Source organism: Magnolia sinica, chromosome 19, assembly GCF_029962835.1.
Source record: "Magnolia sinica isolate HGM2019 chromosome 19, MsV1, whole genome shotgun sequence".
Lineage (NCBI taxonomy): Eukaryota > Viridiplantae > Streptophyta > Magnoliopsida > Magnoliales > Magnoliaceae > Magnolia > Magnolia sinica.
The window spans coordinates 66,602,848-66,621,995 of record NC_080591.1 but is presented as its reverse complement, the minus strand read 5'-3'; the positions used below and the strand labels follow the sequence as shown (position 1 = coordinate 66,621,995).

Sequence of the window (19,148 nt, the reverse complement as noted above, 5' to 3'; positions counted from 1 at the left end):
AAAGCAATGACAACAAAAATAATAATTTAAACAACATTTTAAGAAGCAGGGTAAGTAATTACGTCAAATTAAAAAGTACATCCAAGATGGCAATTTTGTATTATAAGTACAACTGAATTAACAAATAAAATGAATTAAATTAAATTATATAGAGTTTTCATAAATATCAAGTGAGAGAAAACTCACTTTTTCTTAAAAAGAAGTATTTTCCTTTCTTTTTCTTTTTCTTTTCTTTTCTTCCTCTCTCTTCCTTTTTCTCTCTCCTCTTTTCTTTCTTCCTTTTTCTCTCTCTTCTCTCTCTCCCTCTCTTTCCAACGTGAATGTCCAGCAATACCTTTTTTTTCTCTCTCTCTCTCTCCTCTCTCTCTCCTCACTCTTCTCACATCACAGCACCTCACCTCACCTCACGTTTCACCACATCCCACTTCTCTTCCTTTGCTCCTTATTTATAAGGATAGCATCTCACGTGTGCTATTAATGTCTTTTAAAGTTTCAGTTTTCTTTCATTTTTTTTTCTTTCTTTCTTTTGGTTTACACCACGTGCACAAATCTAAATACTTCACATGCATTTATGCTTCCGTTTTGCAATTCTTTTCATAACGTTTCCTTTTTTTTTTCTTTTGCAACGTGGGCTGGTTAAATGCACACATTCGCCATGCATCTTATGTGCACCACATGCATGTGCCACATGTATGTGTAAGCTATGATGCATGCATGGCTACTTGTGTGTGCGTGAGAGGTATGTATGTGATGTGTTTGGTGTATTTGTGAAGTATTCATTGGTGCATAAGTGTATGATGTAAATGGATGGACGGATTAATGTATGCATAGATAGACGGATAGATATATGCAAATGAGTTATTGTACGATCGATGGCTAGACTCTAAGGTATAGTTGTGGATGGACGGGTAGGATTGTGGGTGGCCATATGACCGATATTATGGGTGGTCAGTTCAGATGCAAAGGCAAGTGTTCCAATGATTTTCAACATATGGATGGTTAGATGGTTGTATCGTTGGGTGGATGGTTACATATATGGTTGAATTTATTAGTTAATGAATAGTTGGATTAGATATGTCCAAATCAATGGTTGAGATTGAACCAGTTGATCTTATAGATCGTCGGTCATATCGGACTAATTGGGTATGTCGATCAATGGTTAAAATTTGACGATTAAGATTTATTTGGGTTATTACAGTGAGTCTCGTAAGACATCACCACGTTCTTTAGGCCCTATCATGATGTATATGTTGTATCTACACCATCCGTCCATTTGGAGAGATCATTTTAGGGAGTGGGCCAAAGAATTAGGCAGATCCAAAGTTCAAGTGGACCCCACCACAGAAAACAGTGGGATGGTGACGACCACCGTTGAAACCTTCCCAAGGCTAACCGTGATGTTTATTTGAGATCTAACTTTTTTATAAGTTAAAAAAGACATGAAATAAGGTAAAGCATAAATATTAGCTTGATCGAAAGCTTCTATGGCCCAAAGAGGTTTTAATGGTAAGTGTTCAATCCCTATTGTTTTCTACGGTGGGGTGCACTTGAAATTTGGATCTTTCTCACTCTTTGGATTATTTCCTAAAATGATTTCACGAAATGAATGGGCAATGTGGATGTAATACATATATAATGGTCCAACGATGTAATGACCCGAAAAATTTTGTGCCAAGACCCGAGTACTACCTCTATTTTTCCTCAGAAGCTAGTTGTGGGGTAATTAGCGCTAAACTCGATTGCTTGTGAAATTTGCATTAATCACTTTAAATTTGATCTGCATGACTCAAAACCTATAGAATCATTAGCGCTAGGTTACTCTGAAATCTGGGATTCATCGCTAAATCCAGTTGCTCTTGGGAATTTTTGGAAGTTCTGGATCGGACCTGGACCGCGCGTCGAAAGTCCGATAGCGATGATCTTAGATAGTTGTGGTCACCATGCTAGACTTGGCTATCACCTCAAAAATCAAGTCCAGATAATGTTCTAGGTCGATTTGATTGAGTCCGGAGTAAAGAGTGTGAGAACAGTGAGAAATTAAATATGATTTTATGAAATCTGAGTCGTGTCGCTTGCGCGACGATTTTAAGCAATCTGACCGTTGGATTCTGACCCAATTTCACCCTCGAATCAGGGAAGGTGGCCCAGGCAGGTTATAGTGCTTGTGGTCTTGATCGAGTTTCGGTGACCGTTGAATTGAGTGTGGTCCACCACGGCTGATCTGTAGATCCGATCGGTACGAAAACTCAGTCTGACCTAGATCCATGGTCAGTGAGCTTAAGTCCGACCGCATGTGGAAAAAGGCCCACCGGAAGTGCTTCATTGGATCGAGAGAGGCTTGTTTTGGTTATAACCTAAGTATACCTTGGCCCTGGGGTTATTTTCATCAATGTTAGGCCTATATATAGACCTTAAAACCCTCATTCTCTTTTCCATACGAATTTCCTAACCCTATCTAAGAAAGAGAGAGGAAAAGAGAGAGCAAGTGAGAGAGAAGTTGGTGAATCATCTTAGATTCTTTCCTGTTCTTCTTCATCCTTAAACCATCACTTTTGAATCGTTATTCCGGCAATTCTAAGTTCATCCTTGGGTAAGTTAACCTAACCCTAATCTGTTTTAGAGCTTAGAATAGTTTATGTGTTGTGGTAGCTCATTTCTATTCTTGCCTTAGGTTATCTTGTCACCATTGACGAAGACATATCGTCTGAATCAGTTCGGTGTTCTATTTCTGGTTTAAGGTGCGGACTTTAATTGTATAGGTTATGGTTTTCAAGGCTTTCAATGCCAGCTAATGGTTTATTCTTGTTATGGATAAGATTTCACATGCTAAATGCTATGTTTATTTTACATTCCTGATGTGCATGTATTACATTGAAATTTGTGTATTCTATGTATATGTAGAAAGTACCGTATACGTATAAAATATGAACCTGTGTTTGCCATGATTATTTGTCGTGTACTTGTGCTAATTGTATGTGCGACAACTCCTTGGTAAAAGGAATTGTCCAAATGTGTGTATTTCAACATACGTCATGTATGTTGCACTATGTATTCTAAGTGTTTGTAGAAATGTCTGAATGGTTTAAAGTGCAACATATTAACTTAATTGCGGGCGTTGAGATGCGATTCTCAACACTCCTATTGATGTGTATGATTTACCACAAGCAAGTCATATTCCTTGTTGTTTAAGTTCAAGTATTACTTATGTGAGAATCCATGTTAAGTTGATACTCTTCAAATGCTTACATACTACATGATTTGAGTTGTTGTTCCATTACTATTCTAAATTGTTGCTATGAATATCTGTTGTAGTGGAATGTGTTTGGGACTATAGAATAGTCCAGGAAATCGGTAATCAGCCTTGAGTTCGTGGCTGACGTTGCTTTCGCCACGTAGGACGTGATTTGACGAACCCGAGTCGTATTAGAGTTGTCGGCAGTGGTTTGGCCACACGGAGTGTTTGTGCACTCTATGTCGTTCAACCCAACGTGCGCTCGTACTAGTCGAGTTCGTCAAGTAACCCGATTGTCCGATGTATGTTCACCATGTATGGACGCTATTGTTTGAATCTAGTGTACCAAACTTACCGATGAAATCCTGTTAACCATGGTACCTTGATCCGCTAAGACTCATGAGCCGGACATGGTGGTATGGGACACCGTGGTCGAGCTGTCGGCCTACGCTGGGGTGACGAGCCTCCCCGTAGTGACCAGTGAGCAACCAAACTCGTGAGCCGATTATGGTGGTATGAGACACTATATTCGTGCTATCGGCCTACATTAATTGGTGACGAGCCCTTTGTAGTGACGTCGAGCATACCTGGATACCGCATTGAGGTGATGAGCCTTATTGTAGTAACGAAGGTATGATAGGCGTGCATTGATTGGTGACGAGCCCTTTGCAGCGACCTAAAACCATATGATCATATGAGATTATCTAGGACTGACGACCCTAGAATGGATCATTATTTGGATGGTGATATGAGGAAGGTACCTTAGCTTCCCAATCCTACTGTATGAAAAGGACTAATAACAACTTGGTAATCATGTTCATGCACCGCATTGCATGTGCCTGGAAGAGGTGGAGCACTTTGAGGTGATGTCATGCGTAACGTAAGATGAAGACGCTGAGGGTGTACAGGCGAGGTGCACGCATCATTCTACATACATCCTTGCACTAACAAGAGTACTTAGGACATGTTTGATTGTTCTGTTTTATCATTACTGCTTGATTGAATTGATAACATGTTAACCTTTGCTTTATTGTTCTACTGAGTTGATCACTCACTCCCACGTTCCGGGACGGTGTTAAACACCCACCAGACTCTGTCTTAGTTGCAGATATTGATGCGACCCCTGAGGCAGAGCAGGAGTTCTAGGATGATGAGGCTGCATTTTCTTTTATGCAGTTTTCAGGCGGGTTCTAGTGAGCCATATCCTGATGTGCGTGGGATTCTGGGATTTCTTTTTGGGATTAGATGATGTCATTTAATACATGTAATTTTGATAGTAACACTTGTAAGTATGACCTGGTATGTATATGTATTTCAGGGATTTGCACATGTACACATATATTTCTTTAAGTCTTCCGCTTGCATTCTTCACTTATCCCTGAATTATATTTGTAGTTTGGCTTAATCTATTCCATGTTTTATGCACTCTTACAGACAACATACATCCATCATCAAATATGTTGCATAAGTGATGTTTTGAAACTCGGGAGCTGAGTTATGCTCGACCCCCGAATTTCAGGGCGTTACAAACGAAAAGAGCATTTACCCCTCCGTGGGCGAGTGCGTGCACAGACAAACGGAGAGAGAAGTCTAACAAAGCTCCAACGGAAAGAGCATTCATTGTCAGGCAACAGATTCTTTGCATACTACCAATCCTATTTCACCACGTCACTTCTTGGCTACTGAAGCATTCCATATTTAATCCGCTCCCGCCATAGGTACGTGTCGTGCGAAGATAAGCACCGATGCTCCTCGATCTCCAAGTTGTACGAACGGTTCAAAGGAGAACAAAGTTACATGGTCCCATGGTAATGTATTTATTATATCTACACCATTTATCTATTTTTAGAAGTCATTTTAGAGCATTATCCAAAAAAATGAATCATATCCAAATTCAGTTGGACCACACCACAACTAGCAGTGGAGAAAATGATTTTCACTGTTAAACAATTCATAGGGCCCACCATAACGTTTATTTTCTATCTAATCTGTTCATAAAGTCACAAATATTTGTATGAAAAGGGAAAAATTTTTCATATTGATCCAAAATTTCTGTGACCCCAAAAAGGGTTTCAATGGTAGACGTTCAATCCCTCACTGCGTTTTGCAGTGTGGTCCACTTGATAGTTCCATCTATCTTATTTTTCGTCTCAAGCCTTAAGACGAGCTCGTAAAATGATGGACAGTTTGGATATAACACATATCTTATGATGGGACCCACAGAACTTGTTGACATCAATACACTAGCTATATAGCCGGTGTGAGGTACACTAGTCAATCTGCTTCTGCGGAGACCAGCATTGACGCTCCTCAAGCTCTGAGTTGTACTAATAGTTTAAAGGAGATCAAAGTTACATGGACCCCACAGTGATGTACTTATTATATCTATACCATTCATCTATTTTTAGAGATCATTTTAGAGTATTATCCAAAAATGAATCATATCCAAAGATCATCTGGATCACACCACAAATAGAAGCAGAGATAATGATTTTCACCATTAAACAATTTGTAGGGCCCACCATAACGTTTATTTTCCATCCAATTTGTTCATAAGGTCACAAAGATTTATATGAAGAGGGAAAAAAAATTCATATTGATTTGAAACTTCTGTGACCCTAAAAAGTGTTTCAATGGTAGACGTTCAATCCCCGCTGCTTTTAGTAGTGTGGTCCACTTGATAGTTAGATATGTCTTATTTTTCGTCTCAAGCCTTAAGATTAGCTCACCAAATGGATGAACGATTTGGATATAACACGTATTTTATAATGGAACCCACAAAACTTGTTAACGTTAATACAGTAGCTATATATTTGGTGTAAGGTACACCAGCTAATCCGCTTCCGAAAAGAAAGGATCGTACACATGAAAAGCCCGGAAGCGGATTGGCTAGTGTACCACATGCCAGCTATATAGCTACTGTAGGTACGTGTCTACGAAGACGAGCACTAACACTTCTCGAGCTTCGAGTTGTACGATTGGTTCAAAGGAGATCAAAATTATATAGGCCCCACAGTGATGTATTTATTATATCTACACCATTCATCTATTTTTAGAGATCATTTTAGAGCATTATCCAAAAATTGAATCATATCTAAAGGTCATGTGGACCACAACATAAATAACCATGGAGATAATGATTTTCACCATTAAACAATTCATAGGGCCCACCATAATGTTTATTTTCCATCCAATCTGTTCATAAGGTTACAAGGACCTGAATTAAGAGGAAAAATAAATTTCATATTGATCCAAAACTTTTGTGACCTCAAAAAGGCTTTCAATGGCAGACGTTCAATCCCCTGCTGCTTTTTGCAATGTGGTCTGCTATTTTCATCTCAAGCCTTAAGAGCACCAAATGGATGGATAATTTGGATATAACACATACCTCATGAATAGGCCCACAAAATTTGCTGAAGTCGATACAACAGCTAAATAGCCAGTGTGAGGCACACTAGCCAATCCGCTTCTGAAAACCTCACACCATACCAGGATCATTTTGTGTTTGTCAGAATGTAATTCCCACCATAGACGGTCACCCTCCATGCACTCAGACAAGCTGAGAAAGCTTACGTTTCTTCAGAGATACTGACTTGCCAGGGAAGTCAGTCATTTCAAGTGAGAGTTTTTTTGGAGAAATTTATGTCTGAGGACCCCACCTTTTATCCAGCTGCTTTTACGAAACGATACAAACTTAGTTTTGGAACTTAGACATGCTCGGACGGACAGCAAATTTGAGGATGAAAATACCCCTCCCTATCGAAGACGAGCGCTGACGCTCCTCCAACCGAGAGTTGTACATCAAAGTTACATGGCCCCACAGCTATGTATTTATTATATCCACAACGATTCATCCATATTTCGGAGCAGTATCCAAAAAAAAAAAAAATTCATATCCAAAGATCAACTGGACCACACCACAAAGAGCAGCGGGGAAATTGATTTTCACCATTAAAAATTTTGTAGGCCCACCATAACATTTATTTTCCATCCAATCTATTCATAAGGTCACAAAGGCTGGGATGAAGAGGAAAAACATATTTCATAATGATCCAAAACTTCTGTAACCCCTAAAAGGGTTTCAATGGTAGACTTTCAATTCCCCACTGCCTTCTACAGTGTGGTCCACTTGATAGTTAGATCTATCTTATTTTTCGTCTCAAGCCTTAATATGAGCTCGCCAAATAGATGGACGGTTTGGATATAACACAGACCTCATGATGGGACCCACAAAAGTAACACAGCAAAAAAAAAAAACAGAGAGAGAACTTGCATTTTTCTCCAATACATAATTATGTATATACATGTATATATAAGTATATAAAAATATCTTTCTATCTTTTAATTCATTTCTTTGCCTATTTATTTAACAAGCATATCTCATAAACTAGAATGATTTACTTAACGTACCACATATGATTTTGGGGTAGGAGAAACTAATTTAGCCAACCAACCTAGTTATTTTCAATGGTGGAAAATTCATTTCATTCACTTCGTGGTCAATTTCAATCACTTCGCGGTCAAACTGGAAATTGAGCAGGCCAAACTGGAAATTGAGTGGGACAAACTGGAAATAGAGCGGGCCAAACTGGAAATAGAGCAGGGAGAAATTGGAAATTGAGTAGGCCAAACTGGAAAACTGGAAATTGAGCGGGACAGGCAAGCATTGGATATACATTTTTGAGGTTTACAATAATCTTAGAGTGCAAAAAATTTCCATGTCTGTGCATTTCAGTCCGAGTTCCTTCTCTAATCACGATGACCTTTGGAGAGTTGATTCGAAGGATGGGTTGACTGCAAAAGGGTTGATTAAAACTATATTGGGTTATCAACCCATCCCTCGGATCAACCTTCTCAAGGCTATCGTGATTAGAAAAAGAACTCGGACTGAAATGCACATACTTGAAAATTTTCTGCATATTTGCCGGAAGTGCATGGGTGGATGTATAACATACTTTGTAATTTTAGTGGATGATGAAATGAACTTTATACTTTGTCCCACTATATTTTCAGTTTGTCTCGCTCAATTTTCAGTTTGTCCCGCTCAATTTCCAGTTTAGCCCGCTCAATTTCCAGTTTGGCCCACTTAATTTCGATGGAAATGTGCGGTCTTAATTCAAGCCTACTGCAGATTCAATTTCGGTGGAAATACCTGCTCAATTTTCCGACCGAAAGTGCACAAAAAGCTCCAATGATGAACGATGAATTTTAGAGTTCATTCGATTCGACCGAAAATTAATTCAGTTTGTCTCGCTCAATTTCCAGTTTGTCTCGCTCAATTTCCAGTTTGTCCCGCTCAATTTCCAGTTTGGCCCGCTCAATTTCGGTGAAAATGTGCGGTCTTAATTCAGGCCTACTGCAGATTCAATTTCGGTGGAAATGCCCGCTTAATTTTCCAACCGAAAGTGCACAAAAAGATCCAATGATGAATGATGAATTTCAGAGTTCATTCAATTCAACTGAGAATTAATTCGGTCCGAACGAACCCAAGCTCGGTGTGACTGAAATCGGGCAACTGTCGAAACAAAATCCTGTCATGATTTGAACTCAACTTCGATCCAACCAATGCATAACGCGGCTGAGTAAATATGAGGCGATTCAAGGAGTGGAGCCAAAGTCATATGTGGTACGTTAAGTAAATCATTCTAGTTTAGGAGATATGCTTGTTAAATAAATAGGCAAAGAAATGAATTAAAAGATAGAAAAATATTTTTATATACTTATATACATATTTACATAATTTTGTATTAGAGAAAAATGTAAGGGATAAAAAGTTTTCCTTGTAAAAAAAAAAAATCTCCCAAACTGCCGCGGTACCGGCGGCAGTGCCGCGATAGTATGTTTGAAGTCTTTTTTTTTTTGCTTTATTGCTTTTATGGGTCCCATCATGAGGTCTGTGTTATATCCAAACCGTCCATCTATTTGGTGAGCTCATATTAAGGCTTGAGACGAAAAATAAGATAGATCTAACTATCAAGTAGACCACACTGTAAAAGGCAATGAGGAATTGAACGTCTACCATTGAAACCCTTTTAGGGGTTATAGAAGTTTTGGATCATTACGAAATTTGTTTTCCTCTTCGTCCAGGTCTTTGTGACCCTATGAATGAACTTAGACGGGGAGGACTTCTCACAAACATCACAATGGGCCCTCAAAAAGTTTTATGGCCCCCAAAAAGTTTTTAATGGTCGACGCTCATTCAACACTGTTTCCTGTAATGTGGTACTCTTGAGATTTGCATATACCTCATTTTTGGTCTCATACCATAAAATGATGTGGAAAAATATATGGACGGCATGGATGAAAAGTATACATCATGGTGGGGCCCACAGACCACCGACCATCCGCCATTGGTTGGTGGCAGGGGGAGTACCCAATCCGTTTCCATGAAAGGAAGGGTATTTTCATCCTCAAATTCGTTGTCCGTACGAGTAGGTCTAAGTTCCCAAACGAAGTTTGTATTGCTTCATAAAACTTGCCAGATAAAAGGTGGGGTCCACAGTTCTAAATTTCACTATTTTTCCACATTGCAACAGAATATGTTGTGATGTTATCATGAGAATTTGACAGGGATGATCAAAGTCTCGTAGATTTTAATTTTTCATAATGTTATTGCAAAATTATTATGATTTTAATAAAAAAAATTTTAAAATCATTTAAGAGTAGGGATGGAACGACCACCATTAGTTTTGGGTAACGCTAGCTGTGGTGTTTATAGGCCATCTAATTTATTCTTCCGGAATAAAGAATTACCCACAAATTCATAGGGGTGTATATTGAGGGTCAAATATTGCATATTAGACCCCAATTATTACTTGATTTTATGAACAGTATATTGTTTAACGCCCGATTTTATTCATGTTTTTAGTTGCAAAGTGAATTTAGGAGCTTGGACTTAAAAGAGTGCTAAAAGCCTAGATTTAATACTCAGGAATCACCAAGGCAAGGGACGGACCCCAGGGGACCGAGATCAAAGAATTTACATGCCAAAGATCTGAGAAAATCAAGCAATTCACACTAAAGATGCCTGAAAATCATCCAAAATGTAAGATCACAGGGTTCTCAACATTTGTTCGGCTCAAAACCTTATATCTGGTGTGAGGACCCTAAATTAACCGTACACATCAAAATCCAACCCTTGAATCTCTCTGAAAGTGGCCCAATGGACAGATCAGCCCATAAATCATCAATGTAGAGCCCACCTGATATCTGGATATGCTTCAATTTTGGTCCCAACCCCTTTAATGAGGTGGTAAAATGGATGAACGGAGCGGATTTCTCGTAAACATCACAATGGACCCCACTGGCAGTGACGGTGCACGAGTACACAAGTGCACTCAACATGCACAGGACCAAGACGGGTCACTCAAAGGCGCTGACCCGTCCCTTCCCTCTTCTCGTGCGTGGAACGTCCAACGGATGCAACCGGTCCACCGTGCGATCAACAGTGGGCTACCACCGTGGCCCATGTGCTTGATCTTAATCGTCCATATGCTCCAGAGCAGGGCATGACCATAGCCATGGTGGTCTTTTGGCCCCATGCACACGTACACACGTGGATCGCCAGAAAACGCAGGATGGACGGCGAGTTGATTTTATACAGTGGACTGCACCAAAACTCGACCAAAACTACTCATTTCCGACTGAAATTTCTCCAAGAATCCAATTAAAGGGGTGGATTTTACCAAAAACATCACTATAGGGCCCACCGAATACGTCAGCGTAAGAATTTTCGCAAGAAACGCACGTCTGGTTTTTTCGGATGTTGCGGGAAGTTGTATGCCACTGTTTGTGGTCAAATGGGTAATCCAAACCGTTCAAAACCTTCAGAGGGGGTTTTTTACCCTAACCATAGAGCTAAAATTCATTCTTAGAGCGTTCACCGTCCGAAAATCCACTCCAAATGCAAGTCGCTGCATTTTCTTCGCTGCACACATTCCGTTGCTGCGTAAGGAGTTATCCACCGCCCTTCATGCCTATAAAAGGAAAGGAAAACGTAGAGAGGGGCATTCTGAATCATCCTTGGGATGTGGGAGCAAAGGAGAGAGAGAGAAAGTGTAGAGACGGCCGGCGTTCTTCTTTTCCGCCTTGTCATCTTCAGTTTCTTCTTCCTTTTATTTTTTTAGCTAAGATTTTAGTTTGATCATGGTGATGATCGGCTAAACCTCTTAGTTAGGAAAAGAGGTAAAGCTTGTAGCGTGATGGGATGGTTTCTATGGTTTGAATTCATGTTTAAGTTGAATTACTTTGATTTCAGTTTGATTATAAGGAATGCTTTTAGTTTTTAATGGTTTATTGTGACTTAAATTACAATGAATCTGCAATAGCTTTGAGCATATTCTTTTCATTATTATGATTATGAAGTTAGGAAGCCCTATTGTTCACTATCACCCCTTGGACATGCTTGGATGATGGAATCCTTCCTAACATTCATACATCCCTCAGATTGGTTGTGAATTAGTTAAATTCTGTTGTTTGCTTTGTCTCATGGGCATAGTTTTGTGATGAAATCAATTCTAATTCTCATACCTCTCATCTCTTGAAAACTCGATCAAAGGAAGTTCATAGTTGATTTTAATGAATTATCTTCCTACTGAATGAAGATAAGAAGATGAATTATCTTCCTTTGATTCCAGTTGGGTTCTTGAATCAAGCATAGATCTCCCTGATTTCTACAAGTGGATCCTTGGCACCCTAGTTTCCCACCTTTAAATTTTACAAGTTTTAGTTTGATATTTCACCATTATTTCTTTAATTTTCCCTGATTTAGATTACATCTTCGCCTAGTTCTAGTTCAAGTTACTTTCAGATTACGTACAAAGTTCAGTCCCTGTAGATTCGAACTCGGTCTTACTGAGATTATTACTACATCACAACCCTATACTTAGGGTGTGAACAAGTTTTTGGCGCCGTTGTCGGGGATTGACGGTTACGTTTTCTGGGATTAGCTAGCTTTAGAATTAGGTTAAGATTAAGGTTTTTCTATTTTGTAGGACCCTGATATAGGCATTCCAAATTGGTAATCTCTTTCTAATTTTTCTTCCTTTTTTATTTTTAGGTTAAGGTTTATTTATATCTTTAGAAACTTTTTTTTTTTAGGTTCTCTTTTGTTTTTAGAAACCAACTTACCCTTTAATTTAGGTTTAGAACTTTCCTAACTTGTTTTAGAAATTTTTAAGGAATTTTTTCATTTTTAGAAACTAGTTTACTTTCTATTCTTGGAACTTTTTAATTTTAGACTTTCTATTTTAGGAAATTGACTTGTTTTGTTTTGTTTTGCAGGTTTTTAACTTAAGAACTTTGAATTTGGTAACTTCTTTCCAACTCTTTTCTCTCTCTCTTTTTTTGTTTTCTTTCTAAATTTCTATTTCTTTTCTTCTTTTTAGGTTAGGTTTAGAATCTGAATTGAGGGCTGCGAGTGTTTCATGCTCAAGCAGGTTCGTGACAACACTCAACGTCTCTTGACTGAAGGAGGATTGGTTGAGGGGTTGACTATCCATCGCAGGACTAGACACTGTTCGAGATCCTCGGAGTTAATTGAAGTGATGGCTGTAAACCAAACTCTTCTACCTCAACCTAGGGTGGAAGACATCCAGGATGAGAATAAGGTGCATGAAGCGCCCCCACCTCGTACTTTACGAGATTATTTACAACCGGTGGGGGTGAACACGCCCTCATGCATGGTTTTCCTGAAAATACAGGATACATGGATATCAAGCCAGGGGTGATTCAACTCCTTCATAAATTTCATGGGCTTAAGTCAGAAAAACCATATTTACACCTGAAAGAGTTTGATGAGATCATAGCCACTTTATATTTTTCAAACGTGTCTAAGGACACAATCAGGCTGAAATTCTTTCCCATTTCTTTGAAAGAGAAAGCTAAGACGTGGTTGCATTCCCTATGTCCTAGATCTATTGGCACATGGAATGATATGCAAAGGGAGTTCATAAAGAAATATTTTCCACATCATAAAACGAACACCCTTAGAAAATCAATCATGAGCTTTGCCCAAAAGGTGGATGAAAGATTCTTCTAATGTTGGGAAAGGTTCAAGGATCCTGTCAGTTCATGCCCACAACACGGTTTTGAAACGTGATACATTACACACTTTTTCTATGATGGACTGACATCTTCCATGCGCCAATTGGTTGAGACGATGTGCAATGGGGAATTCATGAATAAAAATGTCGATGATGTGTGAGACTATTTGGATAGACTTGCTGAAAACACACAATCATGGGACACATACCCCAAATCAAGCACCATGTATAGACTGACTCAATATAAGTTGAGTTGGCCAGTCAGGCTCGAGGACCAAGCTGAGCCGAGTTCAAGCTGATGTCAGTCAATGTTCGAGCCGAGTCAAGCTGAGGCTAGCTCTACTCGGTTCGACTCAATGTACACCTCCAGATTTAGCATGCCTCATGCAGATTAGAGAATTACCCAACAATCCGGGTATTTCCTACTTTCGAGGCTGTACCACAGGAATTTAGAGCATTTAGGAGTGTTTTTTTGAGGTGGCCCACCTGAGTGTTAAATTTGCCTGATTTTTGGAACATAGTGCAAAACAGGGGTGGTAAACCTAATGGATGGCATTGATTTAAGGAAGTGGATTTCCTACCATCCTGCCACCATTAGCTAGGTGGGGCCACTGATTTTTGTGAGAAATCCACCTCATTCAATTCATTGTCGGTTCATCTTAGGACATGAGTAAAAAATGAGGGATGCAGTTTGGCCAGTGACTCATCAGCATTCCAAAAAATCTCAACTTTCTAACAAAATCTTATCTTTCAAAAAAAAAAAACTCATCACAATAGCCTAACTTTTGTATTAAAGGACACATAGCGTGTTTGATGCACCATATTAGGTGGCATTTGATGAGATTGAATTGGAAATTTCACTTTTTCGAACCTTCTTACTGTTTGGTTATTACCTTTGTTGGCGTTGGATTAAGGCTTTGAAAACCACACAGTATAGAAATTTAAATTCAGGGGATTCTCCCGATCCCACTTGATTTACCACAACTGGAGTGAGAGATTCAAGTGGAAGAGAAGATCGAAAGCTAATTGCATGGGCGTGTATAATCGTCACTAAGTTCTGTGGGCTCCAACATGATGTACATATGTATTATATCCCTACCATTCATTCAGTTTTTTAGATCACATTAGGCCATGGGCCTAAAAATGAGACAGATCCAAAGCTCATGTGAACCACACCACATAAAGCAACAAGGACAATGATTCTGATGGTTGAAACCCTCGAATACTGGCTGACCTCAGCTTAAACTCGGCTCGGCTCGGTCCGGTCCTTGAGCCTAACTGGCCAACTCGGCTTAGTTCGATCAGCAGCTCAGGCCGAGTTCGAGCTAAGATCGAGCTGAGTTCGCCATTGAGGCATTTCCACAAATACCTGAACTGCAACTTTAAAAACCCACTGTTTTACAAACAAAGGCAATGGTTTTACAGGTATTTTACAGGTATTTTATCAAACACCCTCTAGGTAACATAAAAACTACAGGAAAAAAAAAGAAAAAAAGAAAAAAAAGAAAAAAGGTATTTGTTTAATGTATATACCTTACTTGCCACCGGCCAAACCTTCCTTGCCACCAGCCACATTTCGTTAAGTCATTTTATCAAACAGTTAGTGAGCAACATCAATGACAAACTAACCGAGTCACCAAACCGGTTCGATCCGAATTCAATTCGAGCTAGATTTGATTCAAGTCGAGTTGAGCTGGGGCTGCTTGAACTCGGCTCGAACTCATTTTTGAGCTCAAAAAATCAGTTCAACTCGGCTCGAACTCAGCTTGGAACCGAGTCAAATCGAGCTTTTTCGAGTTGAGTCGAGTGAGCTAACCGAGCTAGCTCGGTTCGTATACACCCCTAAGGGCCATCATGATATACATATGTCATCCAAGCTGTTCAGGAAAAAAACAACTGCTCCATACTTTAGTGGTCCCCGAGAAGATTTCAATAGTAGACATTAAATCCCCACTGCTTTATGTGTTATGGCCCACTTCCTATTTAAATGTGCCTCATTTTTGAGCCCATGCCTTAAAAGGATCTCATAAAATGGATAAATGGTGTGGAGATAACACATACATCATTGGGCCCACGAAACTGTGTGATATAATTAAACACACCGTAATATGCAATGCACCTCGTCTACCAGGGTGGCAGGACATTGGCATGATAAAGGACGCGGATTGCGTACTACCCCAGCCAGCCCGTCCCTAGCTCTGAACGGGCAGGTCTGTGGGCGGGCCCACCGTGATGTATTTGTTCATCCAGGTTGTTTATCCCTTTTCTCATATTATTTTAAGCATCAAAATTAAAATGAGGCAGATCTAACGATCAAATGGATCACACCATAGATGACTCTTGCATTTAATGCAATTGACATTTAACGCTTTGTGCATTTTAATGCAACTAAGCTTGTTATTTGGTGTGGTCCACTTGATCGTTGAATCTGCCTTATTTTTATCTTGATAACTTAAAATAATCTAAGAAAAGGGATTGACTGCTTGGATGTACAGATACATCATGATGGGCCCACCACAAACCTGCCCATACGGAGCTAGGGATGGGCGGGGTAGTACGCAATCCGCGTCCCACGACAAAACATATACATTGGAAACGGATCGGCTACTCACCCGGCCACTAGCCAATTGCTAGTGGTTGGTGCTCTTTGGGTCCCACTATGATGTTTGTGTTTCATTCATGCCATCTACCCATTCTTTCGGATCATTTTATATTATGATCTAAAAAACGAGGTTGATCCAAATCTCAAGTGAACCACACAGTGTTGATTGAACTCCTGTTATTAAAAACTTAGTTTTGGATCAAGCTGAGATATATATATTTCCTTTCATCCATGGCTGTATTACCTAATCAACAGGTTAGATGTCCAGTAACCATTACAGTGGGCCTTTGGAGGTTTTTAATGGTGGACATTCAATCACAACTGTTTTATCATGGTGTGGTCCACCTGAGATTTATACGTACCTCATTTTTTGCATTTACCTTAAAATTATCTTTCAAATTTGATGGACAGCGTGGATAAAACACATACATCATGTTAGGGTCCACATGGCACCGACCACTATGCCGTCACTAGTTAAACCCAAACTGCGGCCATAGAGAAGCAACGTGCGGACGCGGATTACGTCCTATCCCCGCCGTCTCTGGTTCCGAACAGCCAGTTCCGTGGGTGGGCCCACCGTGATGTATTTGTTTATCCAAGCTGTTCATCCATTTTCTAATATCATTTTAAGGCATGAGCATAAAATTGATGCCGATCGAAAGCTCAAGTGGACCACACCAAATAATAAGCTTAGTTGCATTAGATGCACAAAGCATTAAATGGCAGTTGCATTAAATGCAAGAGCCATCCGTGGTGTGGTCCATTTGAGCGTTAGATATACGTCAATTTTATACTCATGCTTTAACCTGATCTTAGAAAAGGGAAGGACAAGTTGGATAAATGAATATATCACAGTGGGCCCACCCACAGAACTGCCAGGCTATAGACATGCGGGGCTAGGACGCAATCCGCGTCCTCAGTGCGCTTCTCTGCCTCGTGGTGCCGGGGGTGGCAAGTAATCAATGTCCTAGATTTAGGACAGGAAAACCCACTACAACATTGATATGATGTGGTAGGATTTAATTGGTCAAGCGGATTTTGGCTGGTGTACCTCAAATTAGCTGTATGACTAATGTATTGTCGGGAGAAAATGACCAGTGTTGACAAAACCTTTTACCCAGTGGTTTTTATGAAAGAAGACAAACTTAAGTTACCAAGTTAGACTAGCACGTGCAGACAGCGACTTTGAGGACGAAACTACCCCTCCTTTTTACCGCCATTGCTTTTCCTCTCCCTCACTTCCCTCTTTCCATTTTCGAAAAACGAGGACGAAAACTCCTGCACTGTTGCTTTTACTCTCCCTTTCAACTGTTTGTTTTTTCTTTCCCTCCTTTTCACTGTTGCTTTTCCTCTCCCTTTCCACTGCTGTTTCACTGCCATTGCTTTCACCTCCTTTCCTCACCCGTTAGAAAGACAAAAAAACACCCTTTCTGTGGGCTACCCTTATCAACATTTTATCTTCTTCTGAAAATGGTCCGTCCAATGAAGAAAGCACGCACCACAGGTATATTTTAAACTCAGTTGGGCCCACATTGAATGTATTTAATATAGGAAATAGATTGGCTACTCCCCCTAACACCAGCCCCGTGGCTGGTGGTCGGTGATCCGTTGGCCCCACCATGATGTACATGGCTGCTGGTCGGTGCTCTGTGGGCCCCACCATGATGTATGTGTTTCATCCATTCCGTTCATCCATTTTTAAAGTTCATCCAGGGCTTTATCCTAAAAATAAGAGGGATATAAATCTTAAATATACCACAATACAGGAAAACAATAGTGATTGGATATCCATCATTTAAATCGTCCTGAGGCCCACTGTACTCTTTACCTGAAATCCAATCTGTTTATTACGTCATAAAGACCCAGATGAAGGGTAAAAACAAAGATCATCTTGATCCAATACTTTTATGGCCACCAAAAAGTTTTTAATGGTTGATGTTCATTAAACACTGTTTCCTGTAATGTGGTTCAATTGAGATCAGGATATACCTCATTTTTTGTATAATATCGTAAAATGATATATAAAAATAGATGGACGGCATGGTTGAAACACATACATCATGATGGGGCCCACAGAGCACCGAACACCAGCCATTGGCTGGTGGCATGGGGAGTAGCTAATCCGTTTCATGTAGTATATCCACGCCATCCATCCATTTTTCTATCTAATTTAAGGGGTTGAGCCTGAAATTGAAGCATATGAAAATATGAAGTGGATCATACCACGAGAAACAGTGAGCATAATGATTTTCTAGTTTGTCCCGCTGATTTTCTAGTTTGATCCACTCAATTTCATATTTGTTGGAAGTGCATGGGTGGATGTATAACATACTTTGTAATTTTGGTAGATGATGAAATGATCATCTTTATACATTGTCTCATTGTATTTTCAGTTTGTCTCGCTCAATTTTCAGATTGGCCCGCTCAATTTCCAGTTTGGCCCGCTCAATTTCATTTCCAGCTTGGCCCGCTCAATTTCCAGTTTGGCCCGTAGTATATCCACGCTGTCCATCCATTCTTCCATCTAATTTAAGCGGTTTAACCCCAAATTGAAGCATATCAAAAGATCAATTGGATGATACCACAGTAAACAGTGGGCATAATGATTTCCACCATTGAAACCGTAGTGGGCCCAATAGTGATGTTTGTTTGTTATCACATATTTCTTTTTTAAAAATTATGTGACTGAATAAGTAGCCTAACGTACTTTTTTATTGTCTATATAAATTGGCCTACGTAATCACTATTTGTGAAGAAAAAAAGAGTATATTCTTTAGCACACATATAAATACCATGATCAAGTATACCTTTCAAATGATGCAAAATCTTTTTCCCTACTTGTAAATGAATCTAACTTAGAAATTTCATTTGGTAGTTAAGTAATTCTACAATATACAAGATGTTTAGGCTAGTATGAGTTAAGTATTTAAAACTTCTAATCAACAACTTGAAACCTTTTAGGATCTATTAGATTGTTTTTCTTATCGTTGCTCAATTTCAACGTAATTTCCATGAGTATGCACACTAATTTAGAATTTTTCATCTCAATGATTTTTAGAGTTTCATGAATATACGTGTTCTCAAATGTAAAAATTACATCATGTATTTAATTTATCTTGATTCAAGATAATACGCCATAAGACCCATATTTGTCATTTCAAATTTACAAAGTAGCCTTTATAAACTCATCAACCATAACACTATCATTGTCTGTGAATATTAGATCACCAATGTATAAGGATGTCAATAATACATCACAATGTTCATTGTG

At 39.4% G+C, this 19,148-nt stretch overlaps 1 non-coding gene across 1 annotated transcript; it reads right to left on the bottom strand.

Moving 5' to 3' along the window:
• Nucleotides 1–13,214: 13,214 nt before the first annotated feature.
• LOC131235802 (small nucleolar RNA R71) lies at nucleotides 13,215–13,321 on the bottom strand. The gene has a single exon (XR_009166323.1). It is a non-coding gene; the product is annotated as a small nucleolar RNA R71 (small nucleolar RNA).
• Nucleotides 13,322–19,148: the final 5,827 nt, after the last annotated feature.